General features: G+C 36.4%; 1 long non-coding RNA gene across 1 annotated transcript in view; it reads left to right on the top strand.

Moving 5' to 3' along the window:
- LOC128089320 (uncharacterized) overlaps positions 1-18031 on the top strand; it is a 399980-nt gene that overhangs the window by 107437 nt on the left and 274512 nt on the right. Inside the window, exon 3 of the long non-coding RNA XR_008210481.1 lies at positions 14446-14485. This is a non-coding gene — a long non-coding RNA (uncharacterized LOC128089320). The remainder of the gene's footprint in view (positions 1-14445; positions 14486-18031) is intronic.

The following is an 18031-nucleotide window of genomic DNA, read 5'->3' as shown; positions in this document are numbered from 1 at the left end:
TCCAGACGTGATCAGATAGCTGTGCTGGGGCAGTGGTGTTACAGTTGTTGTATTTTTGTTGCTATGCATCTCTCCCATACAGTCTGCTGGAGAGCCCTTGTAGGAGATTCTTTGGAATAAACAGAGGATGAGATAAATCTCGATTTTTTTTTTTTTTTTTTTTTTCCTCCTCTCCTCCAGATTGAACATTAACATTGTTTTTTCCAGTCATGGTATCAACTTCCCTTTAGCAAGTACTACAAATAAAATAAGAATTTCAGAGCATTTCTTGATATTTTGCAAAGATAGCTTTATTTTTACAATCCTATCCTCTTGACTAGAAGCTTAGAAAGTTGGAAGTGTGGTATGTAAATTAGTCAGACATGGTTGGCAAAGAAAGTTTTGCATAAGTTTGTGGTTAGTCTATCGTGCTTAAGTTGTATCAGTTTTTGTGGCCAATGCTATGCAAAGGTCTGATGTATTTATCTCAGTCCTGATAAGCTTTGCCTCCTTACTTTTGGTCAGCCATAGGAAACCTTAAACAAAAGTCATGATCAAGCCTTTGGATCTATAGAAAGATGCTTAAATCTTTCTGAGGCAGGACTCAGTAACAGGCACCATCCTACTAGAATCCTGTAGCTTAGTTTCCACCAGAATCACCTTTCTGCTGTGGGTCATGGACATGGTTTGCTCATACTGTGCTCAGGTTCTTGCTCTGTTTTAGTTCATTCTGTAGCCCTGGTGAGCAGCATGGTTGTGCCTTCTTGCACCTTTCTGTCCCATGCTGGGCTTGGACTAGAACCTGCTACAAGAACTGTTCCAGCAGAAAAAAATGTAGTCATGAATAACAGCAGTTTGAGGTTAGAGTGGCAAATTACTCTACCTTGTAACACACTGAAAGAGCTCCTTCTAAGGGCGACTGAGGGAAGAAAGCGTGAGAGGAGAGGTGATGTTAACACAGCCAAACTGTATTACTTATGCCTGCTGTTAAGTAGTCATTTAGTTAAATTGACCACAGTGGCAAGACTATTTTGTGTTACTAGGATGTGATAAGGAGGGCAGAAAAGGAATAGGAAGAGATACTGGTACAAGTTGGATAGCCTTTTGGATAGTTCTTGGTATGAAGGTAAGAAGTTATTGGAGAGCTGGCATGTGCCTGCTCTGACTACTACAACTGTGGCCCATGGGCTGAACTGCAGGGCTGAACTTTGTACCTGGTGCCTGAGAAAGCTGGCCTTACCTCTTCATGCAGCTGAAAATGAGTGGTGCTTCAGCTGCTTGCATTTTTAGTTCATTTCTTTCTCACAGTGAAGTTGAAGAGTTAAGGAGGATGTATTGTTGTTTCTGACTTATGAACCTTATCCACTGAGCTCTTAGCAGTGCGAATTATGAAGTTCTTGGCTTTATGATTTGGCATGTAGGATTAATAAAGTTAGCGATTCCTAATTGAGGGTGTTTTAGATAATTGAAGGTTTCTGTTTATTGATTCATACTTTTTTCAGTAAAATGCAGTTATCTGGTCAATGGTTTATTTTCTGTGTATTAATTCAGAAATAGATTCTGAAGACTTAAGTATGGTTATATGAAGGGAATCTAAAATTAATATCAGTATGCAATATCAGTAATGCAAATTGCTTAATGTCTTGTGCTCCTGTTATACATTTTATTTAATTATGTCTAGACCAAAACAATACTTGAATATTATCGTTCATGATTACTTCTAACGTAACAGTAAATAATTATGTGACATTTAAAACCATCAACTTTGGCATCCTACAGTCTGTGTTATATGCCGTGAGATCCTTTAACATTGTGGTAGGATTTTGTATTCCAATTTTTTTTCTTGTTTTTTGGTTGTTTTGTGTTCTGTCCCATGTACTTCTTGGAACTTAGATAAAAGGAGCTCCCGCCAGGACCAGAAAAACACTTCAATTTTTTCCTCTTCAATCTAAAGATCGTATATAACATGCCATCTTCAGCAGAGATGCACAGTATTTGAATTAATTAGTGGTGACCTGAAATTCCTATGTAAGCTTATAAACTTCAGTTACTTTGCACAATTATTGGTTCTTCTGGAACATCTTCAAGTTGTAAATGCTGTATAGTTTAACCTGCCATCATGTCTGTCAATTAGCAAGAGCTCATAAATACACTAAGTGTAACAAGCATATGGCTATAATAGGACTCAGAATACATTTTTAGTTTTCTGATACTTTTCTGTACCCCATGAAGTTTCATGGGGTACAAGCATAAAGTAGCAATTAGTCAAGGATTCAGAGTCTCAGGAAGCATGTAGCGTTTTAATCATAGTCAGTGGTAGTTGTCTGTCATTTACCATGAACTTGCCAAGCCCACGAGAAAGAGTTGGTAATTTGTAGTATTTCCTTCCTTTAAAATATTTCATGCTTATAGTGTTGTTTACATCAGTTTCTTCTGATGTTCTAGTCACAGGTTTGCCTTGTTGTTATTGTGTTTTTTCATAGCATGAGCAAAGATACAACTGATTGGATTCCTTTCTTGGTTTTCCTTTTGGATTATTTTTAAGTGAGATGGGCCCTATAAGCATTAAATTGCCAGTAAGGTCATACTTTCTATGAAGTCTAACAGATCATTTCATTTTTTTTCTGACAGCTCACCTGTCATTTTAATAGACTTCTGTTAAGTAGGGAGAAACAATTTTTTCCCCTTTGTCTGCCACAACACAGGTCAGGAATAGAATAATTAATATTTCATGGTGAAACATTCTGTTGTTGTAAGAAAGACAGAAAACATCTGTAGCTACAGAATGAAGTATAAAAAGTCAGTTCCTGTCTAAACTCTCTGATGATGTACCCCTAGTTGGTCTATTGCAGGGACTAGAAAGCAGAAAATAACACTAGCAATAAAAATCCCCGCTAAAAAAAAAAAAAAGAAAAAAAGGCTCAATCTTTGGCAGCAAGTTTTCTTAGGCAGCTTGCCAGTATCCTGATTCAGTGTTTATGGGAACATCTTGAAATGACTCCCAAATTAATGACTGTATCTTCCATCACTCCAGTCTGATGTCTGAACATGAGGAGAAATAAACAATAGTTAATGATCTGGAAGCTGCTGGCAGTTACAGTCTTAGTTCTGTTTCTTATTTTCACTTACTAGCAGCAAACTGTTCTGATCAGATGTTTATCTTTGCAAGATGTATGCAATGGAAAATTGCACCTCAGATTGCTGTCCATTTCACAGTCTCTTTGACACACAATAAAACGATTTTGTTTTTATTTCATAGCTTTGCTTTCAAACAGAAGTTTTTTTTTTTCTTTTCTTTCTCTCCCTTTTTCTCCCTGTGACAGACTCCAGACACCTGAATATACTGTACTGTGGGTTTCCCTTGTGAACGCAGCAGGAACATGTGCACACCTGTGCAAAAAGGATTTTTCCTGCCCAGTGCCATTGAGTAGGCCAAACTGCTGGGGAGAAGCAATTAGTTTTTTACATAAAGCAGTGAGATGATATATTGTCTTCAGATTCTCATTGAGTGAATATATAAATATGTGATACGAAGCGCTTCTGTGACTTCAAATGTAATGGCACAACTGGCTTTTAATTTTTTGTCCCTACTGTGTATTTCTGAATGGAAATACTGTTTTATTGGGAAGTGTGGATGTATATATTTATAAGCTTTGCATCTGCTGCAGTATGTAATTATATGCAGAGGTAAGATCCACGTGATAGATTTCACAATTGTGATAAATGTTTTCAAAGTCAGTTCTGTATTACCTAATTCTAACATTGGAACCAAATCTCTTCAGGTCCCTTAGCAGCTTCATAGGCTCACATGTTTCTACACAGTGCTTTTTTATTTTTGTGAAGGAGTATTTTGTAGCGACCGCATGTTCAGTACTGGAAGGTTGCCTTGACCTGACCCTCTGATGTTACAAGCCACCATGTTGAATAAACCCTTTTAAGAGCTTCTTTTTCTTTCTTGTTCTCTAAATGTAGAATTCTACCACCAAGATCAAGTGAAAATTGTTCATTCTCTTGTGGATGTATTCTGCAGCTTTTTGTAATATTCTTTTTGCCAATGGGAGAGAGTGTGGCAGAGAGATGTGTTTTGTATTGTCATTCCTCTTCTAAATTTGTATTTCTAATCCTTAATGTATTACAAAGAATGATGCAAATCAGCATTGTAAAATTCTGCCTAATTCAATTTAACAATCTTATTTGAAAAAGTATCACATATCAGTTTAGTCTTTTTCTTCTACTGAGTACCCCTTTATTTTGACTAATTGGTGCTAAAAGGCTAAGACCTATAGCTGTGTTGTATTGGGACATAGCTTGCTTCAAAAGTAATGCCTCCTATTTATTTACGTAGAAACTGCAGCAGATACAAAGGGCACAATAATTCTTATTCTCAGCTACAAAACACTATTTTTTTGTCCTCGTCACCTCTTACCTATGGGTTTTCTCCAGGCGTGAGCAAGAACCTGCATAATGTGCTCACAACAGTCTACATGGCCATCCCAAATATGGCTTGTGTCTCTCACATCACTGTCACCACTGGTGGAATGTTCCACTCACCACCTCACTGTGCTCACATCCTCTGTTTGGCCTTCATAAGATTTCAGCAACCACTGATGAATGTCAGTGGATGGAATTTTTTCCTCATGGGGGAAGAATTCAGTGACACACCTCAGATGCTACTGTATCAGACTGCCCCTCTGCTGCCATCTGTCACAAGGTAACAAACCGTATTCGAATATGGTAGGAAGGTGCAGCCTCTGCTGCCATCTGAACAACATCCACCTCTGATGTTGTGGGCCAACATAATAAAATAGGAGGCATTACTTTTGGAGCAGCCTTTATGTTTTTTTTTTTTCTTGTTGCTCTGATATTGGTCTCAATATGATGTCTGAGAAGTTCTGCTGATCTTACTGGTCTTTCTAATCATTTGAGATGATTTTAAAATGCTTCATTGCTGTGTGTAACTTCTCCTGCTAAATATTAGAATATATTAGTTTCTTAGAGACTTAAGTCTCTCTGCTGGCTTTCTTTCTACTTGCTGTCTTTGAAGCTTTTAATTCTCCTCTAGTTATGTTATGTGAGGCACATCAGGTCTGATCATTGGCTTCAAACCCTGGTGGGGTGGTTGAAGAAATTGCTAAATGACTTAGTGAGATGTGATTCTTTATTGTCTCAATTGTTGTTTTTTTTTCTGCTTCAAATACTCTTTCCTGAAATATCCATGTTATACGTTACCTTCCATTTATCATTTCTCAGCTTGAGAGCCCTTATAGAGATTGCTTGCCAACACTACTGATGACATCCCAAGCCATTTTCAGTTCAGAATTTCGGAACTGTCATGTGCAGTGTATGTAGTCCCACAAGAAAATACAGACTGTTTTATATTATGAAGTAACAAAATAGTTTTTTATTGAATTGATTGCTGAATTTTGAGTAAGTGTTATTTAATTTTGCTCAAAATGCAGTCTGAGAAATGAGAAGAAAGTTTTACTGGGGACGAAAATTTGACTATCGTCTGCTGAGTGCGCGTATAAATTCACCTGATGTGAATTCTTTGAAAAATAACTTGTGTGTGTGTCGGGTTGTAAATCTTAATGATACTCTTGCATTCCTCTGTGGAAACATGGATCCTCTGTTTCCTTTTCCTATGTGACTGTATACCAATGTAAGCAGCACGGGGAATGAACAGGAATAGAAATGGCCACAAACTGGAACACGGTTCTGAATGAACATGAGGAAAAGATTCTTTACTGTGAGGGTAACAGAGCACTGGAACAAGCTGCCCAGAGGGATTGTGGTGCCCCCTTCTCTGGAGATATTAAATACCCATCTGGACACCTTTCTGTGCAGCCTACTGTAGGGATCCTGCTTTAGTTGGTAGGACTCTATGGTCTCCAGATGTCCCTTCCAACCCATGATTCTGTGATTATATAAAGCAAAAGTAATTAGCCTGGATCTACACATGGATGAAAATTGTCTCTTTAAAACACATCTCTTACAACTACTATAACAAAAAATGAAATTAAGTTTTCAAGATTCATATAATATAATTTTATGTACTAAGAAATGCTCATGAAATTAGGGCTACTTGCCAGACCACAAAGACTTTTCCTATTCTGCAGTTTTCTCTGTGTTAGAGAAGAAGCGAGATTTAGCCAGGCTTGCAGCTGAATTTAAAAGAGAACTTCTTTTGAGGTTTGGCAAATTCAATGTAGTCTCAATCACAGCAGTCACATTCTGCACCTCTGCACTTTCTGGTATCTTGTGGTTTAAACTAATAGAGTAGATACTGTATATATGATCTCTGTGGCAGAAATAACTGTATTTTATAGTCATAAATACATCCCAGTCTTTGTGCAATTTATTCTTTCATCTTGATTTTTTTTATTTTTGCTTTTGTTGAATTTCTCCTTTTATGCTTAGAACTTAATTTGGCATTAATGTCCAAGGCAAATGGGCAACTACAGTTTGCTGTATGACTCATTTAAGCCAGCCACAGAAATGAGATAAGCATTTATTATGAAATCACTTTCCAGGCATATATACATTCCCTTTCTCTATATAAGAAAGATTTATAGCAAAGGGTATTCAGGGCATTAGAGTGGTGAATTCTACTCTGGAATTACAGATGTGCATTTATTCTTTCACCCAATTTTATATCAGCAATTATTTCTATTTTATCCAGCTGTAAATAAGATAGATAGATATTTGGTGGCTGATGGTGGAGGGAAGAAGAATCAAATGCGCATGGATGTGATGCTATGCTGGGTATTTCTAGCAGCAGAAATGATCTGACCTAGCTGCTGTAGTTCTGGTTTCTTGGCTTAGAGTAGATCTTTTACTTTCTTTTTTTTTTTTATATGGATGACTAGGTCCATAAAGAAATTATATATCCACATTTGAAAATCTGAGTTGATGTCCCATACGAAGAGAAAACTTCATAACATAGATACAGTAGAAATGGTCTAGTTACAGCCAGAGATTGTGATTTCTAACTTGAATTAGTAAATGTTTTCCTTAAGTACTACTATGGAATTGAGCAAAAGATTTGGAAAAAAAAATATTATAAAAATCAGAATAAAAGTGTACTACATTTGAACACTTTAATATGCTTTAATATGCAGAAACCATATGCACTACTGGTAGTATGTGATATATGTTTGCCAGTGTAACTTTTGCATGTAATGAAGTACCTAGCTGTGTGTTAATGTATTTTACCATGTGATAACTTTAACAGAAGATCAATTGGCAATTTTAATTCATTTCTTAAAACTTCAACAAAAATAACTTTTTATTGTGATTGCAATATCCTAATTGAAAAATTAAACCATAATGTAATATCTATAGGGAAAAATCACAACTAAATGAATGAAAGACCATACAGGATAAGTGGACAAATGTAGGCAATCATCAGCTCGCCCTTTTCGTAGTATGGCGGTACAGACATCATCAAAATTGGACAAGTGCTCATGGATTTTAAAATGGAAAGGATTGATATGTATCCTGTACTTGGATCTTCTGCCTAACAGATGTGAAACAAGCTCACCATGTAGCTAACGTGTTCAATCTATAATACATCTAGCTATAAAATACTAAACCTTGGTTTCAAGTGATGGTGAACTTTGTTCAGTTTTATTTTTTTAAATAGCCTTGTTTTAAAAATGTTTACTTCATATTGATAATGAGATCTTTGGATCTCATTAGCTCTTTCTCTGCTTGATGCAGAGCTGTGGACTATTAGAAATTTCCACTTTGTAGATGTTAGTGTCATTACTGCTTTTGGCTTTGTGTATGCTTTGCAATTTTGACAGTGCCAGAGTGCCCCCCACCTACAAGGCTGCTTCATTGCTCTGAACACTGGAGCACCAGTCACTTCTGCACTCTGCTGACAAGCAACTTTGAGAAAAACTTCAAATGCTGTAATAAGGAGCTTCTTGAGTTTGTTTGTTTGTTTGTTTGTTTTTTTACAAGATCTGCTTCAATTTGGCCATAAAGAATTATATTCAGTATTGGAACATAAGAAACTGCAAACATTAAAGAGTATTTTTTTTGTATCAACCGATTTTCCCAGTGTATAATTATGCAATTATTTAAGTAATAAAGTTTTAAGCTGGTACATGCCTGTTACTTCCTTAAACTTTTTCTATTAAAACAAAATGGCCTTAAGCATTTTGCTTTGTTTTATATTTACTGTGTTTCCCAGAATAATTAAAGCTTAGTCATTCTTTATAATGTTACACAGGTAGCAGCATAGTCCTGGTTCACAATCACAAGGGTAGAGCCAGGTATTCATTCAGTCTACTTTTGTAAGAGCAGCAAGTTCTTGACAAAATTCTCAAGTTTACGGATTACATAATGCAAGAATCAGAAAACTCTGTATTGGAATATCTGAAGTCACCTTCATAGTTACATAAAGAAATATAATTTCCCGGATTGCAGTATACAAATGAGACTGCACCAGCTGAGCAACTGGGCCTATGCATTTGACATGTCTTTGTATTGTGTGAGCAGTACTGTACCACGTAATGTTACGAAAAGCTGAGACAGATTAACTAGGTCACTGTTCTTTAGTTTTTGTTCATGGGGCCTTTGAGAATTTTCACACATTGGTATGTGTTTTCAAGCAATGCACAAGTATCTACTTTAGGGCTTGTGCCGACATTTGTAGACCTACTTGCATGAATCTTAGTGGAATGCCTTGGTTGGCTGAAGTGCTGAAGGCAGTGTTACAGCTTCATTTTCTCTTCCCCCCCCCCCCCCCCTTCACCCCCTTTCTGGACTGCGGTAACATTCTTTCAGACTTCACTGTTACATTGTATAACTATCTTGAAGCTTATCTAGTTCTGATCTGCGTCATTTAGGAAATGCTGCTTTCATCTGGGAACTCATAATATTCAGTCAGTGTGTGCCATTCATAACTAAATAGCCTCTGCTCTTCATTGTTCTCTTAATTAATAATTGTTGATTGGTTTGACTTGCTGCACATTGTTGCCAGTCATGATCAAAGAAAATCCAAGATTAATCTGCTAAACTAGATGTCAGATTAGTAAATTCCTCTGTGTTATTATGAAGATTTTTTCTCCCTCAGTAAAAAGCCTGTCAGGGAATGATGGCTTGGCTATACCTCTGGCAGGTCAGTCCAAAGGTCACTCTCTGAAAACATGCACACATCAATGCAATAAAGCGTGATGACTCATTTATACTCAGTTTATAATTCTAAACACTGTCTTCATGAGCATTAGTCAGGTAATGGTGAGAGAAAGATAATTTAATCTAATGTGATTGCTCCTGAATACAGCTGAAGGAGGAATTTATAGCCTTATCACATAGTAATGCCTGTGGGTTTCTCCCAGGTCAGTAGTGGAATCAGTCAGCAAAAGAGACTAGTTCAGTTAGTCCAGCCAGTGCATCTCTTCTGTTTCTTTTCCCTGATGATCAGGGCTTTATTGACAAAAAGAGGATGAGGCTTCAATTTACAAGAGTAACAAATAAGTAGTGGGCTGTAGCCCCAGCTAGAAACCAAAATAAATTTCACTAATTTCCCTGCTACTCAATAATCTATTTTTTTCCTCTTACTATGTGTATTTTATGAAAGGGATCAAAAAACCACCAACTAGCAAAAAACATAAATACAGTATCGTATGTGTAACTATTTTATAAAACAGTCTTGTGCTGCAGCACTCTTGGAGACCCTGGGTTCCTCCCTGTTCTTCTGCAAGAACACTTTGCAATCTGGAATTGTCACACTGTATTTGATAACAAGGATAGATTTCAGCTGGTGATGATCCTGTGGTGCAAGCTGCTTTCATCCTCCTAGGCGTGCTGCAAATCCTTCCTTTCTCTGTCTACCACCTTGTTAACTGCGAAAGTAGAAAGTTTAACTCAGTCTTTCTGCTTAATGCCTAAGAGGTGTTTCAACAAATCTGTTTTCAGCCTTTTTTTCATCTGTGCCGCCTGCACTTGGTTCTGGAACCTATTGGTTGAGATGACAGATTGAAATGATTCCCTTCAGTGACATAGAAGACCAGTCAACCCACTACGTTTCTCTTCCACTTTATGAAATGCTTTATTCTCTCCAGAAATACCTTTTTAGTGGAAGAAAATAAATGTTTCACACCTGCCTGCTTGTCCATTTTATTTGTCTCATTTTGACCATGTGTCAACAGGACAAGTCTTTGTTTTGGTCTACTCCCAAGCACTTGATGGCTTTCACAATAGTAGAAGAGTTAATGTGTGTAGCTGCTTTAGTGGTAAATCTGTCACAGCTTATACATTATCCCATACCTTCTCTCAGAGTTCTCGATTGTATTACTTTGCCAAGTTCTTATCTGAGTGCAAAGCCTTCTGTAATTCTTCTTCAAATTTGCTACAGACTTTGTGGTATCATTTGATGCTACAAAGTGGCATCGTGAGCTGTTTCTAATTAATTATATTCAAATTAATTTTTGAGAATTTATGACCTCTTACCTAGCTTTAAGTTTAGGACTCTGTTAGTATCTTGAGTACTTCTATTTCATACCATTACTGTCTTCAGTAGTCAGGAAAAACTGTGAACTGTAAGATATTTTAGGTAAGAGAACCCAGACTAATAATCACATGCAGTTATCAGTGTTTTAAGAGCATTTTCAGAGAACGTTTTTGACCACTCTGCCTTTTGTGTTTGTTTTGTTTTATTGACGCTATGTATGACTGAATATTTAAACTCCCCCATGGTTGTTCCCTAGATTGTTTGGTTTTTTTTTTTGCTATTAGCTCAATATCATATATAGTCAACAGATTAAATATCATTGATACTTCTATTAAATGATCTGAAAGTATTTAAAGTTTAGTTCAAAGGTAAAGAAAGAGAAATGGTTAGATTGGTATTTGTCACGTTGTATACCTTGGTTTCCTTTTAAACTTCAGTGCAGTTTACTCATTTTTCCTCTTCTTCTTCAGAGAATTTCTGGATGTATTAATTTTTGCAGCCTAATTGCTTTCTACCATAAATAAAAAATATTTTCCAAAATACTGGGGAAAGCAGTGGAGTTATGAAGGGACAAAATGCATAAAGCGTAATTACTCTTTTTTGTTAGAGGATGGATGACCCAGACTGACATTGAAGGAGCATCATAGCTGGAAAATTTGAAAAGAGATGACTACTTCTTTCATGTTATTGATTTATGGCAAAGTTATTTTATTAGAAATCTTTCTGCAGACAATTGCTGATTTTCTTTGGGCAGAAATCTGTTGTTTGTTTTCTGTTTGTTTTCTGTAAGTCCGTAAAACACAACAAAATTAGAAGATTTAGTTCATTCTAAAATTGGGAAAAAGGCACTATTTTCTCCTGATTTATGTTTTTACAGGCCACAGTACTTCCAGGGGCTGCAGTATTTAAATGCTCCAAGGATAGTATATGGTTTCCTGTAAATCTGTAAACTGAACTGAGGTCATTTTGCACCTGAACTTTTCCATGCATGTCAGCAGATTGCTGTAGTTTCCTTAAGACAAAAGAAAAAGCAGAGCAGCTGAAAATAATTAATATTGAACTTGACACATCAAAAATGTAATTTGTCATTTGTGATTAAAGCCTTTATCTTTAGTTCTATTTTTATATCCATCATGGGTCTCCCTTAGCTATCATTAGGCTCCACATGGTTGGAGTAAGTCTGACCTTTGATCCACCACTATAGACAATGGGATCTTTAGCTGCTAAATTGGAGCCCGAGCTAGTCACAACAGCGTAGATTGACAAAAGTAAGCTTGGCTAATAAAATAATGATCAGCTTAGCTACTCTGACTAATTTTTAAGCCTGTGTGGCTAATATAGATGCTGATCTGCAAAAGAATGATACATTCATAACAGAATTAAACATCAAGGATTCACTTAGTGGTCATTTGATCTGATGTGAAAAATTTAAGATGGTGGGAGTGTTATATGTTTTCAGTATATGCATATGCTAATAAGTTGAGAAAAGAATAATAATTTTACAAACAGTTTATATTTTTTTACTTTCTCTGAAGCCATCTAGTTTTTCTGACTGCTACTGATATTGTGGTTACTAATTTTCTAAACACTGGGATGTTTGACACATCCCTGTCCCATCACATCATTGACTTAGCACCGCATATCCCCCTTGATGATCATTGTAAGCCCCATTCTCTCATACTGTGTATAAACTGAAGCAAAGCATAGAATATGATAAATGAGTGTTTCCATTATCATGTCTTTTTCTCCGTACAGGTATGTATAGCTGGAAGTCACTAATATTTTTCTGGGTTGACCATAAGTGGTGTTTTTTCAGAAGCAACCGTTATTTACAGTAGGAAGTAACTTTGCCAGTTGTTTAATTTCAGTATCTCAGTTAAACCTAGATTAAGTTTTTTGTGGTGCAAATTACTATGAATGTGATGACAAACTCTATTCCATAGCCCTGTGACGTTGCTGAAAATGTCCTACCACTTTCCACAACAATAAAATCATAAGCAAAGTCTTAGCTTGCTCTGTTAAGTTCGAGTCCCTCGTGAATAGAGTGAAGGCTGATTTGTAGTCTCACTGTTAAGTATTTTTATGGTAACAGTTTTATTATTCTAAGGTGATTAACAGGCTTCCTCTTCTTCTGCAAGTGATTGTGAGTTAGTCATTATTTTAGGCATCTACATTTTCATTATCAACATCTGATCATAAATAACTTGCAGTTTCTGAAGATACGAACAATGGTTAGCAGAGAGTTACTATCCAGAAGACCAAATTCCCCTCTTTTCTCTGCAAATGCCTCCATGCATGAAGCAGTACTTAATGCAGAAATGTTGACCACAGAATTATAGAATGGTTTGGGTTGGAAGGGACCTTAAAGACCACCCAGTTCCAACCCCCAGCCATGTGTAGGGCTGCCCCCTGAGCTCAGGCTGACCAGGGTCCCATCCAACCTGATTTTGAGTGCCTTCAGGGATGGGGCACCACAGCTTATCTGGGCAGCTGTGCCAGGGCCTCACTACCCTTTGAAGGAAAAAATTTCCTCCCAAAAGCTGATCTGAATCTCCCTTATTTTAGTTCACATCCATCCCCTCTTCAGACCATGGTCTTCTCTATCAGGCCATGTAAAAAGTTGATCTCCCTCCTGCTTGTAAGCTCCATTTAAGTACTGGAAGGCCATAATGAGATCTCCCAGGAGCCTTCTCTTTTTTGACAACTAAATGTTTGAATCTTAGCATTGGAAGACTGAAAGCATTGAAGTGGCATTGTGTTCCCTTGATGTGTTTTGACACAGGTACCTTTTTCAGAGCAGGTGCCCATGCGTTTAAGCTAAATAGCTTGCCCTTTGCTGTGGCGTATGTCTGTTCAGCTGTGGTGATCTTAGATCCCACTGAGACATCATCATGAATTGGACATTGGGCTCTGTCACCAATTTTGTCCTTTCTTTCCAAGTTAAAAACTAATTTACTCTTGTTTTAAGTTCATCTTGATACTTTTTAAGTATCAACTTTGCCTACCAATGTGTATCTTCCACTCTTCTTATTCAGAGAATAAGAAGAATTCTTATTCTTATGCACATATAAAGCTGATAGATAAAAAAGTGAAAAGCTCATCCTCTGTGACCTTTAGTGTTTTTATTTGTGTAAATTATTATTTGTTGAGACTTAATTTGTATGCAGTACTTGCCTTTTTCATTTTTTTATGCGTTAGTTTCTCTGGGAATGTTGCCCTGAGCATATTAATGCATAATTCAATGTTTCCTCTACCACTTCTTGTATCAAGCTAAATAACTTGGAATGACTTGGCATGGTGTAGTTTGATCTTCAGACTTCCTACAGAAGGTCAGAGAGAATTCAGAGCAATGGCAAGGAATGCAGTTTTCCAGCACATCAGTACTGTGTACATCAGTACACACATAGTACTGTGGCAGTTTTTTGATCTACTATTAGTAATTTTGATCAAAATTCAATAGGTTTTTTGATGGTCATCTTCAATAGGCCAAGCTCCTCATGCTATTTACCCCTAGTCCTTACAAACCTCACAGAACCGTAGAATTTCTTCAGTAATGGTTGAGTATTTTTCTGCTTGTAGATGTGTTGTTGAAGTGTTTTAGCCATTTTTGAGCAAAACCATGCCATGGAGAAGTGTTATGGCACAGTAGAGTTTCTCAGTCATGAAAATATTGTCCATGTGAAAAATAGCTGCATTTAGAATTTCTTCAGTATTAGACCCTAATCTCATCTCACTTGTTTTCCATTCAATACTGTTCTAGTTTTCTGTTTTTTGGTTCTCCTGGGTTTTTTTGCTTTTTTTTTTTCCCCCATGAAAAATCAGAAGTGTTAATAGCTATTTGAAAAAATGTGATTGTTCATTGAAGAATTAATTATGTTTTTATTTAGATGTATTTAAAAAATTAGGCAATTTTATAAATCACCTTTCATCTATGCATTCTCTTGCTTTTGCTCTAGGACTTATTACATGTTGTCAGTAAACCTAATTTTTTATTTTTTTTTTAGGTCTTCTGCTGAGCCTGCTCTGTGATGCACTACTGACACAGTAAGTTTGAGAAGGAAAATACTATTAAATACTTTATTACTGTTTGAAAGATGGTGTAGTTTAAGATTTTTTTTTTTTTTATTTCTCAACCAACAAGGCTTTAGCAAGTTATTAAGGAGGAGAAGATTCAATTAAAAAGATATCTGTTTTGTCCTCTCCAATTTCACCAACATCAGATCTCATGCAAAGAGATCACCATGTTTTTGATATTTTAAGTTACAGATATAAAAAATATATGTAGCGAAATACTTAATGAACAGTAAATCTAGCTAAGCAATTACTTTTAAAATTTTTGTGATATTGCTCTTCAGGTGTAATAAGAAGTCAAAGTGAACCTAAAGGTTTCCATTTAAAATGACATCATACTACTTTTTTTTTCCTTCTAATGGTAACAAAATTGTTACCACTCAAGGAAAATTCCTTGAGGAAAAAAAAATAATATTTTCTAAACAGTAAAATATGAGGTTTATTCTTGTAACCAGCACAATTTGTTTGAACTCACATATGGTTATGCTACAGTTGTGTAAGTGCTTACCACTTAGCTTTGAAATTGTGGTTCCAGTTTCATACCAATAAAACTGATTATTGCCCACTGATGATTTTTAAAGGGGACACAAGGCAGTTCAATTCATTTTGTTCTCTTCTCACTGCAATGTGGATTTCACAATTTTGTTCCCTTTACACCTGAAATGAGAGTGTTAATATGATTCTTTGGCAACTGGTGTAGCTAGCTAGAAACAGTCTGCCTGTTCACATTGGAATTGCTGAAGTTATAAAAATCAAATGTGCATGGCAGTCTGAAAATAATTAAGTAGACTGTATTTTGAAGTGCTTAACAGCAGAGGCAAGAATAAAGTGGTCTTTCAGGTAAGTCAGTGGAGTTCTTGCAGCTGCCTTCGTTGCGGTGGAATTAGACCTTACATTTTAGAAAATATGATGAATGAGAGAATGTGTCTGCATAAGGTGTTTTTGAAAAATGCTTGCCTCTTTCACCCTGGAGATGTTTGTTAAAACTGTCAGATTCTACCATAACCTCTCAACAGTGACTGGAGTCTACAATTTGTATTGCATTCATATAGCAGTAGAGGCTTCGATGTCTCCAAGTTGCTGATATTTTAGATGCCCATCTTAAACACATTGTGTACTGTGACGATATTCTTTTAACTCTCAGCTAACCTGGGTTTTGCAACACTCTGGCCCTGCGTTGGTAGTTCTGCTGGTGCTTCTGTGCTGTTTGCACATCTGAAAGGTGACTGTGAATTTCAGATCTTGAATTCTATTTTGAATGCACCAACTGATGAGAGGTGAGGAGAATTTACAAATTGTACTGAGGGATTTCATGGCCTTAGGTATTTGTGCTACATCTTAGAAGAAGAATAGTTGCAACTTTGTTATCATGCTTTTTCCAGAACAGGCTAGACAGAAGTTGTAGTTGAATGTCACCAAGAATGAAAAAATACATTAAAATGTTGTTTTCTCTCCTCCCTCCCTATTTCATTGATTCCTCTTTTGATCTTTTGAGGGTTTTTGTTTTTTGTTTTTGAGAGGAGGAAGGTTACAAATAATTCTGTTTTCATTATGAAATTACAGGACAAAACTTTAATTAAACAGTTTGTACAGAAAGCAATTAAGATACCAAATGTTTTTCTCTTTCTAGCTGAATAGTTATGTCTTGTCTGAAGAAACACCAGTTGCATTGTGTATTTGTGTAGGAGGTTAATCTTGTGTCAGAAGGTTTGTAATTGACAGTTACAGTATGTTCCTGCAGCAGTTCCAGTGCCATTAAAAAAAAAAAAAAAGCCAAACAACAAAAAAGATTTTGCTGTAAATCTCTCAGTAGGTTGGGGTGCATTTTAAACCTCCACAAATGCAGTCTACCGGCTCCCAACATTTTGCATTCAAGTGTCTTAAAGCATCTCAGCAAAACAGTAACATTTAGTTCCTGGGATGTTTATTATAAAAGGATTAAAAATATTTCTCTTACTCTGATATAAACTAACTCAGGTCAGGAAACCTTGAGGTCAAATCATATAGATTCCAGAGGGCAAATATTTTAAAAGCCTAAGTCAAATTAAGAGCTGGGAGTTGCGTAGGCTCATGCGAGATTGTTATGAGGCCTTTGCAATTTTACAGAAGCTCTTTGGTAAAGAGGGACTCTGATTCCTCTGAAGCAAAAGTATCCTTTGCGTTAGTTTTTGTTAGTACAGTGGAAAGTTTCACAGCTGTAAATGGAGAGTAAAAATAAGAGAAGAAAAAGATTGCACATCTGAGCGCTTCTCACATGAAAATAAAGCATACTGCTGCTAGTAAGCATCTTTAATACTGCAAGTTCTGACCTGATTGAATTGTTCTGGCATTAAAATGTAGGAGAGGATCAAAACTGGGAATTGTAATTCTCTCTCTCTTTTTTCTTTGTTTTTTGTTTTTTTTTTTTTTTTTTAATGGAAATCTCTCCTCTGTATGAACAGTTACTCCTGTTGAACTTTGTTACAGAGTTTGCAGGTGGTATTTAGGTAGCTGTTGCAGGGCTAGCTCCACATCACTAATTGTGCTGAACTTAATTAACTCTGTCATGGCTTCTAGTAGGGCAAAGGCATCAAGAATTGTTGCATTCTAGTGGGACAAATGCAAGGGTGAAAATGAAGAGGCAGAAGAAAATTCATGGGAACTAAATTAAAAGCAGTATAAAGTGACATTAAAATAACCTGGAAGGGCTCTGCCTTTTGCCTTTACTCTGTTGTGTTTTGGTATCTACTTCTAGGCTGTGGCGAGATGCCGGTGTCAGATGAACTCCATCGCATAGAACTGATTGATATATTTTTTTCCACCTTTGAAGGTCTATTTTATTTTTGCTGTAGGATTCTCATAGTTATGGTGCAATGCATTGTTATCATGAGCCAAAGTGTCATTGTCTAGGAATAGTTACTATTTCTGTTTAGGACTGAGAGAGAAAGCTGGAGTCAAGAGGAACATGTCTGGGCAGAAGCGTGCTTTCCTGTATAATGAATTAAAATTTCTACTCTGGCACCCTGTACTAAGCTATACCTTTTACTGAATTATCTGTAATACACGAGGTGAGGTCAAGACTTTCAGCTTCCTATAACATCTAGGAATGAATTATCCAAAATTCATTTGTCATCTAAATGAGAACAAGAACAGCTTTTCAAGGAACTAGACAACAAACCAAGTCAAAACATTGTTCTTATCACCTCTTGGTGAGAAATGGAAGCAACTAAAAGCACTAGTTTATACTCTTTGTGTGAAAATCTTGACATTTGTCATGTCAGTGCACTTTTTTTAAAAAAATGCATAGACATTCCAAATTACTGTTGTTTCATATAAAAGAGGAGGATTATTTAAGATGGTGTAAATCACTGACTTTTGAATAGAACATTTTTCTTCTGGCTTGACAGTAAATCAGGAACAATAGGGATGTTTGTCTTTAACTTGCTCTGTAAAACAGCATTTGTCTCAACAAGTTTGTCAGGCAGTGTCTGTTGATTCATGACTTCAGACAAATAGTGGAAGGAACAATTACCGTTCTCC

Source organism: Tympanuchus pallidicinctus, unplaced genomic scaffold, assembly GCF_026119805.1.
Source record: "Tympanuchus pallidicinctus isolate F22 unplaced genomic scaffold, pur_lepc_1.0 scaffold1, whole genome shotgun sequence".
Taxonomy (NCBI): domain Eukaryota; kingdom Metazoa; phylum Chordata; class Aves; order Galliformes; family Phasianidae; genus Tympanuchus; species Tympanuchus pallidicinctus.
This window is presented reverse-complemented; position numbering and strand designations above follow the sequence as displayed.